Source organism: Cornus florida, unplaced genomic scaffold (genome assembly GCF_030987335.1).
Source record: "Cornus florida cultivar Cherokee Brave unplaced genomic scaffold, ASM3098733v1 CherokeeBrave_3.0.0_Hap2_Chr10, whole genome shotgun sequence".
NCBI classification, from domain to species: domain Eukaryota; kingdom Viridiplantae; phylum Streptophyta; class Magnoliopsida; order Cornales; family Cornaceae; genus Cornus; species Cornus florida.
This window is the reverse complement of record NW_026775580.1, coordinates 117653532-117663809: the sequence shown is the minus strand read 5'-3', so window position 1 is coordinate 117663809 and position 10278 is coordinate 117653532. Positions and strand designations below refer to the sequence as shown.

Below are 10278 nucleotides of genomic sequence, written 5' to 3'. Positions count from 1 at the left end.
TTGTGAACAGAAAATGAAATTTGGACAAAGTATCTAGAGTTTTCATTTCATGCATGTGGTGAATTTCGGAAACGGAATTCCTTTGTTAGGGGAAAAAATGTAATACTCGTGATTTTTAAAAAAATTATTAATAGCTAATATACACATTAATTGGTTTAATTTAATTAATTATGTGTATATAATGTGCTTTGATTTAATGTGTTAACTGTTTGTTGTTTTTATTTAATTCATTGTGTGTGCGCATTTAACTATTTGTTGTTGTTAATTGTTGCATGAAATTTCTTGTTATTAGTATTATTATTATTTGTAATTAGTTGTGTTTTATTTTTTTAATTTATTTTGGGCCGAACTTTGGACTATAATATTATTATTGGGTCATGGGTTACATGGGCTTGTCTATTATTTCAAGTTGGGCTTGGTTTATGTTAGGCCCAACCCATGTGTATTTATTATATTATAGTTATATATATATATATATTATTTAAGTGTATGTTAGAAGGAGAGAGATTATATTATATTTAATATATATGCATTAATTAGTGTAAGGAAAAAGAGGAAGACAAATGGGTCTTCAGCCGAATGTGGTTGCGGATAGATAGAGTAATGAGTTAATGAGATGATGAGGTTGTGTTGATTTATTTAAGAGAGAAGAGGGGATTCGGGAGAAGGAGAGAGTGATTTACAGTGAGGTGGGAGAAGGCAGAAGCTAGGAGAGAAGGAAGGTAGCAAATAAGGGTGACCGGAAGGTTGGCCGGAGTTGGAGATTTTATTTTCCGGCGAAATATTCACTTCGGATTTTAAATCCTTAAGGCAAGTTCATGCTCTACACTTCCCCTTTGAATCCATAAATTCTTCACCTCTATGCCTATGCTTTTATGTGATCAAAAATCATGCTAGTATTAGATTTATAATTCTTTTTATTTTCAAAAAAAAAGAATTTTTGGAATTAAATGATTTAAAGGTGTTTTAGAATTTTTCTTGGGCCAATTGTTAGATTTATGGCTTTAAAGAGGTTAAATAAGGCTTCTATAATTTTTAGGAATTTTTCTATATTTTTTTTAAAAAAATTCCGGCCATTTTTATGTATTATACAATTTCCGGCGATATTTTCCTTCCATCGGTGGCCACTTAGTCGGAGAAGGAGATGCTGAGTTAGGTGCGGTATGGTATACTGAGTTATGGTGCGACATAGATCAGCACCATTAATTTGGCTTGATTAAACAAGAGAAGTTCTGGTGCATGCGCGCGCATGAAAACTTCCATGCATTTGCAGGACCTGATTTGGTGTGACGCGAGCACATGGAGCTGCGGTGAAATGATCTGGTACGGCGCACACCATCAGAGTTGATGTAGCAGCTAATCAGAATGCGCCATGTGTCAGGAGCTTAGCTTTTAATCTGGTGTGGGCGCACTCACAGTAGCGTTTGAGCTCAGCCTATTATTTTGCCTATTTTGTGACATGAAATTGAAACAGTCATTACTTTATGGTGTGTTTAGTAACGTTTTTGTTTTCTGTTTTTACAGTCTTAAGAAAGCAGAAACATGATTTTGTTTTCTCGAGTGACAATAAAAAACAGAAATAACGTTTATTAACACTTGTTGTTATCACAATTTTGAAAGCAGAAAATAATAACAGTGTTTAATAATACATATTTGTTATAGATTTAATTAACATTTTTTAATTATTTTATTTTTATTTTAATTTTTGTCATTAGTACAAAAAAAGCTTTAAACATTTATGCAATTATTTTATTTTTAATACATATTTGTTACAGATTTACTTAACATTTATGCAATTATTTCACAAATATTAAAACTATCCAATACAGGATAATAAAATATAATATTTAATTTAAAATCACAAATCCAAATAATACCCAATACATAAGTATAAAATAAAATATATTATGACAAAAATACTCACACCAATTATGTATATAAGTGCATGCATATGCATCTTCTATACATTTATTATAAAATATATAATATATGTTATATTATAATAAATAAATAAAATTAAATAATATAATATAGATATGGTATATAATAATATATTAGGTCCGTTGCATAATAATTTAATAGTATTATATAAAATAAATAATAAATATATTATAAATCATATTTTTTTTCTCAAAAAATAATTTACACTATTATATAATATATTATATTTTAAAAATATATATTTTTTAAAATAAAAAATAATTTACACTAATATATAATATAATATAACTGTATATTAAAAAATTATATTTATTAGTATTTAATATGTAGCATTAGTATATAACATGAATAATATACAATTTATTTGAAATGAACAGTGTATATGTAATAATAATAGTGAAAACGTTTTTACTCAACAGTGTCGAAAACATAGGAAACACCTTTTCTATGTTTCCTCTTTTCTTCACAAAAATGAAAAACGTTTTCTGTTACAGAAAAATAAAAACATATTATTAAACATGTTTTTTGTTTTTGTTTTGCCTTTTTAGGGGTTGACAACAGAAAACAAAAAATATTTCTCGTTACTAAACGCAGCCTTAGTCGTTTTAACTCCAAATTGAGTCATTCTTGCGCCTAAATTTAAGGATTTTTCGTTAGCTTTCCAATAGTACCATTTTCATTTTCAGATTCCTATCCAACTAGGAGTTATGTATGTTTTAGTTAGATAGTGTCAGGAAATTATTTAAACTGATGTGGACTATTTATGGGAAATCATTTCCATAGAATTTAGAACCTCTTATAATGTTTATAGATGTTTGGTATGACCTTAATGGACTTAGTAATCATTACATTAATGGTCCCAATAGCTATGTAGGTTGTTGCAGAACATTGCATTTGCCAACCAGAGCACGCCACGTCAACCGCATATGTGTGCTGGGTGTGCGGGCCCATTTTTGCGCATATGTGTGCTGGGTGTGCGTCTTGCAGTGCCTTAAGCACGTGCGGGACCCCAGGCTCGTGGGGAGGTGTGTGGACATGCCTGGTATGGTGTGGCAACGCGTGGGGAAACTACAGGAGGCTCTGGGAGGCGTGTGGGGGCGCGTAAAAGGCCTCTGGAGCTGACTAGAATCCCTGTAGACCCCAGTAACTATTCTTAGGCTTCTAGAAGTTAAGTCCCCCATTTTAGGGCACCTACTTGGTATTTTTGGGCCCAACGGAGTGTTATAGTACTGTTTTGCTTCGCGTAGGGTATTACTACGATAAAATTAGTATTTAAAATTAAATGTATAGCTGTTCTGATGTCTACGGCTATTAAGCGGACTTAATTTAATTAATGATTATTATTAAATAATAAATTGCAGTATTATTTTTAGTTAATGTTGGTTTATTTGATCGTATAATTTTAATTCTAATGGTTGTCTATTGGGGATTTATTTTTATTAAACTGTTTAAGTTGTTAATGATATTAATCATTAATGGTATTTTATTATATATTTTATGATTTTAATTATAATGGGTATTCGGATTATATCGTGGACTATGTTATTAAATTTATAAATTTTTTATGATATTAATCATGTTCTAGTTGTTATTAAAATATAACGGACTTTATTTGAAAGTTAAATAGCTTATAAGCTGTTAATGATAATAATCATTATTATATTTATGTTGTGTGTATTTCGTGGACAATGATGTGTTGACTATTAATTATGGTCATTATTATATTATGATATATGGATGTGTTGCCATAGTTGTTAATGATAATAATCATTATTTTTATGATGTGTGCTTTATGTGGAGAGAGTGGGCTGACTAAAAAATGCAGTCATATGGATGTGTTGTTATATAATTTGTAGAACCACATGAGCTGGCTAATAAGTTTAGACTCACTTTACCAGGACAGATTTATGACTGTTGGGTATGTGGTTGATTATTTATATGCATGTGTGGAACCATATGAGCTAGCTAAAAAGTTTAGACTCACATTACCCTGATAGATTTTATGGTTGTTGGGTATGTGGTTGATTATTATAGAGTTTCTTGCCATTGTGTATTTACACTTATTATTTTGGGTTATGTTGTCTATTATTTGTTTATATATTTACCTTTGGGATTCATAGCCCATAGTTCAATTATATATTTGTTGTTGGGATTCGTTGCTCAATGTTGATTATTAGATTTATTTCTTTTGGGATTTGTAGTCATTGTTTGACTATATAGATATTATATGGATTTGTAATCAATTGTTTAATCACATATACTATAGGGATTGGTTGACCAATGTTCAGTGTATAGGATGATGGCGTATATTGCCCAGTGATGTATTACATGTATATGAGTTATTACCCGATTAGATATTAGACACTTAACCATCCTGTATGAGTTCTAAGTGGTTGCTGTCTATTCTGAATGTGGTTACCTATATATAGTGATCATTTATTAGTGTGTGTATATGTATGTATGACTATATAGCTATGGGATGATTTTGGTTCAAGATGACTACTTTATCGGTTCTCTGTGGGTTGTAGTAAAGAGGACTTACTCGTGGGTTTAACCCACTCTTTGTTGATATATTTCAGGTCCTTATCGAATTCAGCTTCAGAGATGAGGACATAGCGGATTAGAAATTTCATTTATCTTCCACTCTTCCGGATTATTTTAGTATAGGAGTTTTTCCGACTTTAGATTTATTACGGATTTTGGTTTAGGGGTCCTCATATTAAAGGATTCCCGAGTTGTATTATTTGGAGTATTAATGGAGTTATAAAGTTAAGGATTTGTATATCTGGATGTTATTTATTAATTATAATTCATTTTCGCTTTTATTTTCTTTTATTATTATCATTTTGTATTCTGTGCTTATATATTACCAAATTATTTTTGATATCCCCATATTTTTTGGTATTGACCTGATCAACCTACGCTCGAAAATTTGGGAGTATCACATTAATTCAAGATAAAGTGTAATAAACCCCCTTAAACTAGGGGTGCAACTTTGGCTGCCCAACTCAACCCAGTCCCAACTCAACCTCAACTCTATTTCGGGTAGGGTTGGCTAGCCTAAATTCTATCCAAAATGGGTTATGTTCATAACCCAACCTAAATATTTTGAAAGGGTCAGGATGGTTTCACGGGTCTTTTTTTTTTTTTTTTTTGCAAATATCCAAATTACATTTTCCTTTTCTATGTTTGTAAACATCAAAAGTTTTAAAAAAAATTTACTTTTTAAAAATCAATATTTTGGGCAGGTAGTAGGGGTGGCAAAATGGGTCAGGAACCATCAACCCGCCCATATCCGCCCGCTTTTTAATGGTTATGGGTGAACCATATTTAGTTGAGGGTCAAGATGGGTTGGGTAATATTTAGAAAAAAAATAAAATAAAAGATGGGTTATGTAATTTTTAACAGCTTAATTTGAGTGTCAAAATAGGTTAAATATGGTTAACCATATTCAACCCATATTTCACCCATCACATAATAAACACACATCTATTTTATATTGCACTCAACTCATTTTTCTTTCTAAAATTTTATCACTCACAATCTTCTCACTCTAAATTTGTCTCTCATCAATCTCTTCTCTCTAAAGGTCAATTTGGTGCAATGGGAAAGGATGGAAAGGGAAGGGAAGGTGATGGAGGGGGATTAAAAATTTGTGTTTGGCAAAAATTGTTGGAAGGAAAGGGAAGAGTTTGGAAGGTTATGTCAAAGCTTCAATAGTGTTTTTCTTATCCTTCCAAAAAGGGGAGGAAATGAAAGGAAAGTGAAGGCGATGGCTGATGGAGGAGATGTGATGCCAATCAAGATTACACAAGTTTGTAAAGCAATATACATACATGTTAGCAGTTGCAAAGAGGTGAGAAACGGCGGGCCGGTGATTGAAGCGTGCGAATGGCGAACCCGAACTGGAACAGCGACGATGGAAACTGAAAGATATGGGTTTTGATTTTCTAAACAATCTAAAATGATATATCGATACAGGTTTTGAACTTTTGATTCTTGCAGACAGATAGATAAACTGAAATATATAGGTTTTGAACTTCTGATTCTTGTAGTGCACAAAGAGAGAGAGGGGGGACAAGTTTGGAGTTGAGAACGAGAATAGAGATGGAGGCGAGATTGGGGAGGCTGAAATGATTTGCCCTAATTTTTTTTTCTTTTCTTGTGGCTCATCTAGGAAACTTATATATATATATAATAGACATGGAGGCGAGATTGGGGAGGCTAAAATGATTTGCCCTTTATTTATTTATTTTTTTTATTTTCATGTGCACACAGAGGCCATTTATTACTTTTTTTTTTTTTTTTTTAGGAGGTTGCTAAAATTTTGCTATTGCATTATTTTTAGTACGAAATACATAAATGTAAAATGGGTATGTATTTGTTTGTGTGTGTTTTATTACCCTTTTTTTTTTAGGAGGTTGCTAAAATTTTGCTATTGCATTATTTTTAATACTAAATACATAAATGTAAAAAGGGTATGTAACTGTTTGTGTGTGTTAAATGTATAGGTGATAATATATATCTCTTTCTTTTAAAATAGAAAAAAGGGTATAATAGTAAATTTTTTAAAATAATTCTCTTTCCTTTCTTTTCCTTCCTTTTCCCAAACATGATTATTATACTTCCCTTTCTTTTCCTTCATTAATCAACCAAACACGATGAAGGGTTAAAATTATTATTCTCTTTCATTCCCTTTCCCTCATAACTAATGTTATCCTTTCTCTTCAAACCCACTTTACCAAACATAGCCTAAGTTTCTCTCTCTAGAAATTTCTTCAAAAATAAAAATAATAATAATTTTAAAAAAATAAAAATTAAAATAAAAAAAGAAAAAAAAAATTTAAAACCTTATGAAGAAAAAAATTTAATTAAAAAAAAATTTAAAAAATTTAAAATTAAAAAAATAAGGGCCAGAGCCCAGGGACCAATGCTCCTTTCTCCAAAATAATTATCATCCATCTTATACATTGACATCTCTCTCCAAATAAAAAAAGTGAGGAAAAGAGTGAAAAGTATATATACGGAGTACTAAGGAAGTTTGAAAAATATGAATATATATATGAGTTCATGAAGTAAAGTGCACTTTGGAGATTTCTGTTTGCACATTACAAATGTTTATTTATTTATTATTTCAATTTTATTCCGAGACATCCTTACCATCAGGCTGAGCATTTGATGAGTGTGTCAGAAAGAAAAGAAAATGCTAGTATTAAACTATTAATTAAGATAGACATAAGCGTATAGTATTAACATTTCTCTGTGATTGGATAATTAAAAGAATAAAAACTATGAAAAACTATGACGTTGTGTTTGGTAGCTAAACATATATATATTCGATTCAGAATTATTATTATTATTATTATTATTATTTTTCTTTCCAATTCTTATTTTATTTTATTTTTCAGTAAAGCAAGCAGGCAGGCATTTAATTGATAAAAAATTATAAAATACAATCTAAAGCAGCCAACTCCTTTAAAATACAGGCATTTTCATCAATGCATACTTATCAAAAAATATAAACATTTTTTGAAATTTATTACATCTCTCTCCAAAATCATTATCATCCATCTGACATTGAAACTGGTTTTCAAAAATCTAATTATGAGAAGTAAATGCAGAGAGTAGGTTGGTGGGGTTTTAAGAGGGAAGGAGCACATACTCCCGCGTCGAGTGGGCTTGCTCCGGTTCCGGCTAGTTCTCAACACCGGCAGAGGCACCAGAAATGTTCCCATCAAGTTTAAATAAAAAAAAAAATTAAAAATAAAAAAATATAAAAAATTAAAAATAATAATTAATGGGTCCATGGGTGATAACGAGTTTAACCTGTCCGTTTTCAACCTACCTATTTTAACCCGTTCTTAATGGGTTTAATATGGGCTTGGACCCATATTGACCCGCCCATTTTTAACACAACCCAAACCCGGTACAACCCGCTCATTTGCCACCCCTAGCGGGTAGGACGGGTTTCACAAGTCTTTTTTTTTTAATTTTTTATATGCGAATTACATTTTCTTTTTCCATGATTGCAAACATAAAAAATTTTAAGAAAATTTTATTTCTTAAACATCAATATTTTGGGCGGGTCGAGCGGGTTTCACGGGTCATCTTTTTTTTTTTTTCAAATATGCAAATTACATTTTCCTTTTCTCTATTTGTAAATAACAAAATTTAAAAAAAAAAAAAAAATATCATTTTTTAAACATCAATATTTTGGGCGGATTTCATTAGGATTTTTTTTTTTTTTTTTTTTTTTTTTTACAAATATGTAAATTACATTTTCCTTTTCCATGTTTATAAATATCAAAAAAAAAAATTTAAATTATTTTTTAAACATCAATATTTTGGGCGGGTCAGTCAGGTTTCATGGGTCTTTATTTTATTTTTTTATTATTATTTTTTCTTATAAATATGAAAATTACATTTTCCTTTTCCATGTTTGTAAACATCAAAATTTTTAAGAAAATTTTATTTTTAAATAATTTTTTTTTATATTTTGAGGGAGACCACATACACAAAATTGTTGAGGGGGTGTTTATGTTATTTAATATTAAAGATATTTTATATTAAAAATTTAAGTGTAAAGTGTTAATTCACATGTATTTGAGATCAAAAAGTAAATTGGGGTGTAAGTGAAAATTAAAAATCAAAATATTCATCTACCTGAAAATAACCTAACCTCAAGGGATTTTTGTGTAATTTACCTTAGATTATAAAAGGATTGAGACATTGTAAATAGGAGTATAGACCCCCCCCCCCAACCAAAAAAAAAAAAGGAAAAAAAAAAACCACTTATACTGAGTCTATTTGGCGCCTGACTTAAAATATAACATCTTTTAAAAGGATTGAGACATTTTAAGTAGTTAGGGTGAGTATAAAAGATTGGGATAATTCTAAAAAAATAAAGTTTTGGTGGTCAAATACTAAAAATATGGAGTCAAACTCAAATTTTTCAAATTAGTGGAGAATTATAAAATGCTGACATGACATGGAAATTTTGTAATTCTTTTTTTAATTCCTAAACTGTCGATTGCGAAATAACCCAATTACCCATTCAATTGATTGCCCTCTCTCTCTCTCTCCATCTCTCTTAGATTGGCAAAATCATCTACAAATGGTTCTTGATTCCCTGGAGGATTCTTTGGAGAAAAGTTCTACATATCACAAATATATCAAAATAATAAGTAAAAGTATGACAATATTATACAACCAAAAAAATATATATATATAACTGTAACTGTAACTGTAACTGTAACTATATACTAAAAAGGGGTTGAAATATATATATATATATATACTCCCATCAATTTCTCATTGAAATTTCAACCCCTTTTTAGTATGTAACTATATATATATATTTTATAAGTGAAAAATTGACTAGAAGTACAAATTTGGTAGGGGAACAACTATTTATCAGACACGCCATTCATGAGCTGATTCAACATTGGCGAGCTATTTGTCCAATTAGATTTTTGGGAATGCCTAATTGCTTGTTTGAAACTGCCCTATTAGTTGTAATAAAAAAATTAAAAAAAAAATATCCTATTAATTTTAATTGTGAGTTGTCCTATTTTATTATGAAAATTCATTACTGTTGTGTGTCTATGTGCTGATTATTTGATGATTTCATTATAGTTTGTATTACTAATTTTATTACATTTTTTTTATTCTTCCTATTTATGTTCATTTGGTCCTATATTTAAGGTTTTTGTTCATGTAGTTTATTTGTTTTATTTGTTGAATAAAAATCACACATTCAGGGGAATAAAATATAAACAAAAGTAATAAAAATCAAAGAGAAAGGGTGATATGTAATGGCCAAATATAGATATATAATTGTGAATTTAATTAGTAAAGTTGGTAAGGGGTACTTGTATAATTTCACAACAATAATAGGATGGGCAATTTGGAAATCAAAAGAAAATCTACAATAAATTTTCATATCCAAGTCAGTATTTAATAAAACTCCATTAATTTGAAAAACTTGAGTTTGACATCTTTGACATTTGACCACCAAAACACAATTTTTTTTGGAATTATCCCATAAAAGATTAGAATAGTAGATAATTTCGTAAATAGCTATAAATCTTTATTGATATTGAAGTCTTATTCGCAAATTAGAACCGGAACTGTAGGCCATAGGAAGACAATTGTAAAATTGAACTGTTGGCCAAAGTAATTGAACCTGTACCATCTAGCATCCAAAAAAGCATGCAGAGCCATTCGCCGACTATCAATATTCAAATTTCTAATAAAATTTATTGACAGAACTGAGAAAATGAACAGCTGCATTTGGGAATTTAATTTAAATTCATTCCCAATTGTTTCATTGTAAAC

At 29.8% G+C, this 10278-nt stretch overlaps 1 long non-coding RNA gene across 1 annotated transcript; it reads left to right on the top strand.

Moving 5' to 3' along the window:
• Positions 1–510: 510 nt before the first annotated feature.
• LOC132278515 (uncharacterized) lies at positions 511–4766 on the top strand. Its single transcript, XR_009471062.1, has 2 exons — positions 511–1400; positions 4521–4766. It is a non-coding gene; the product is annotated as an uncharacterized LOC132278515 (long non-coding RNA).
• Positions 4767–10278: the final 5512 nt, after the last annotated feature.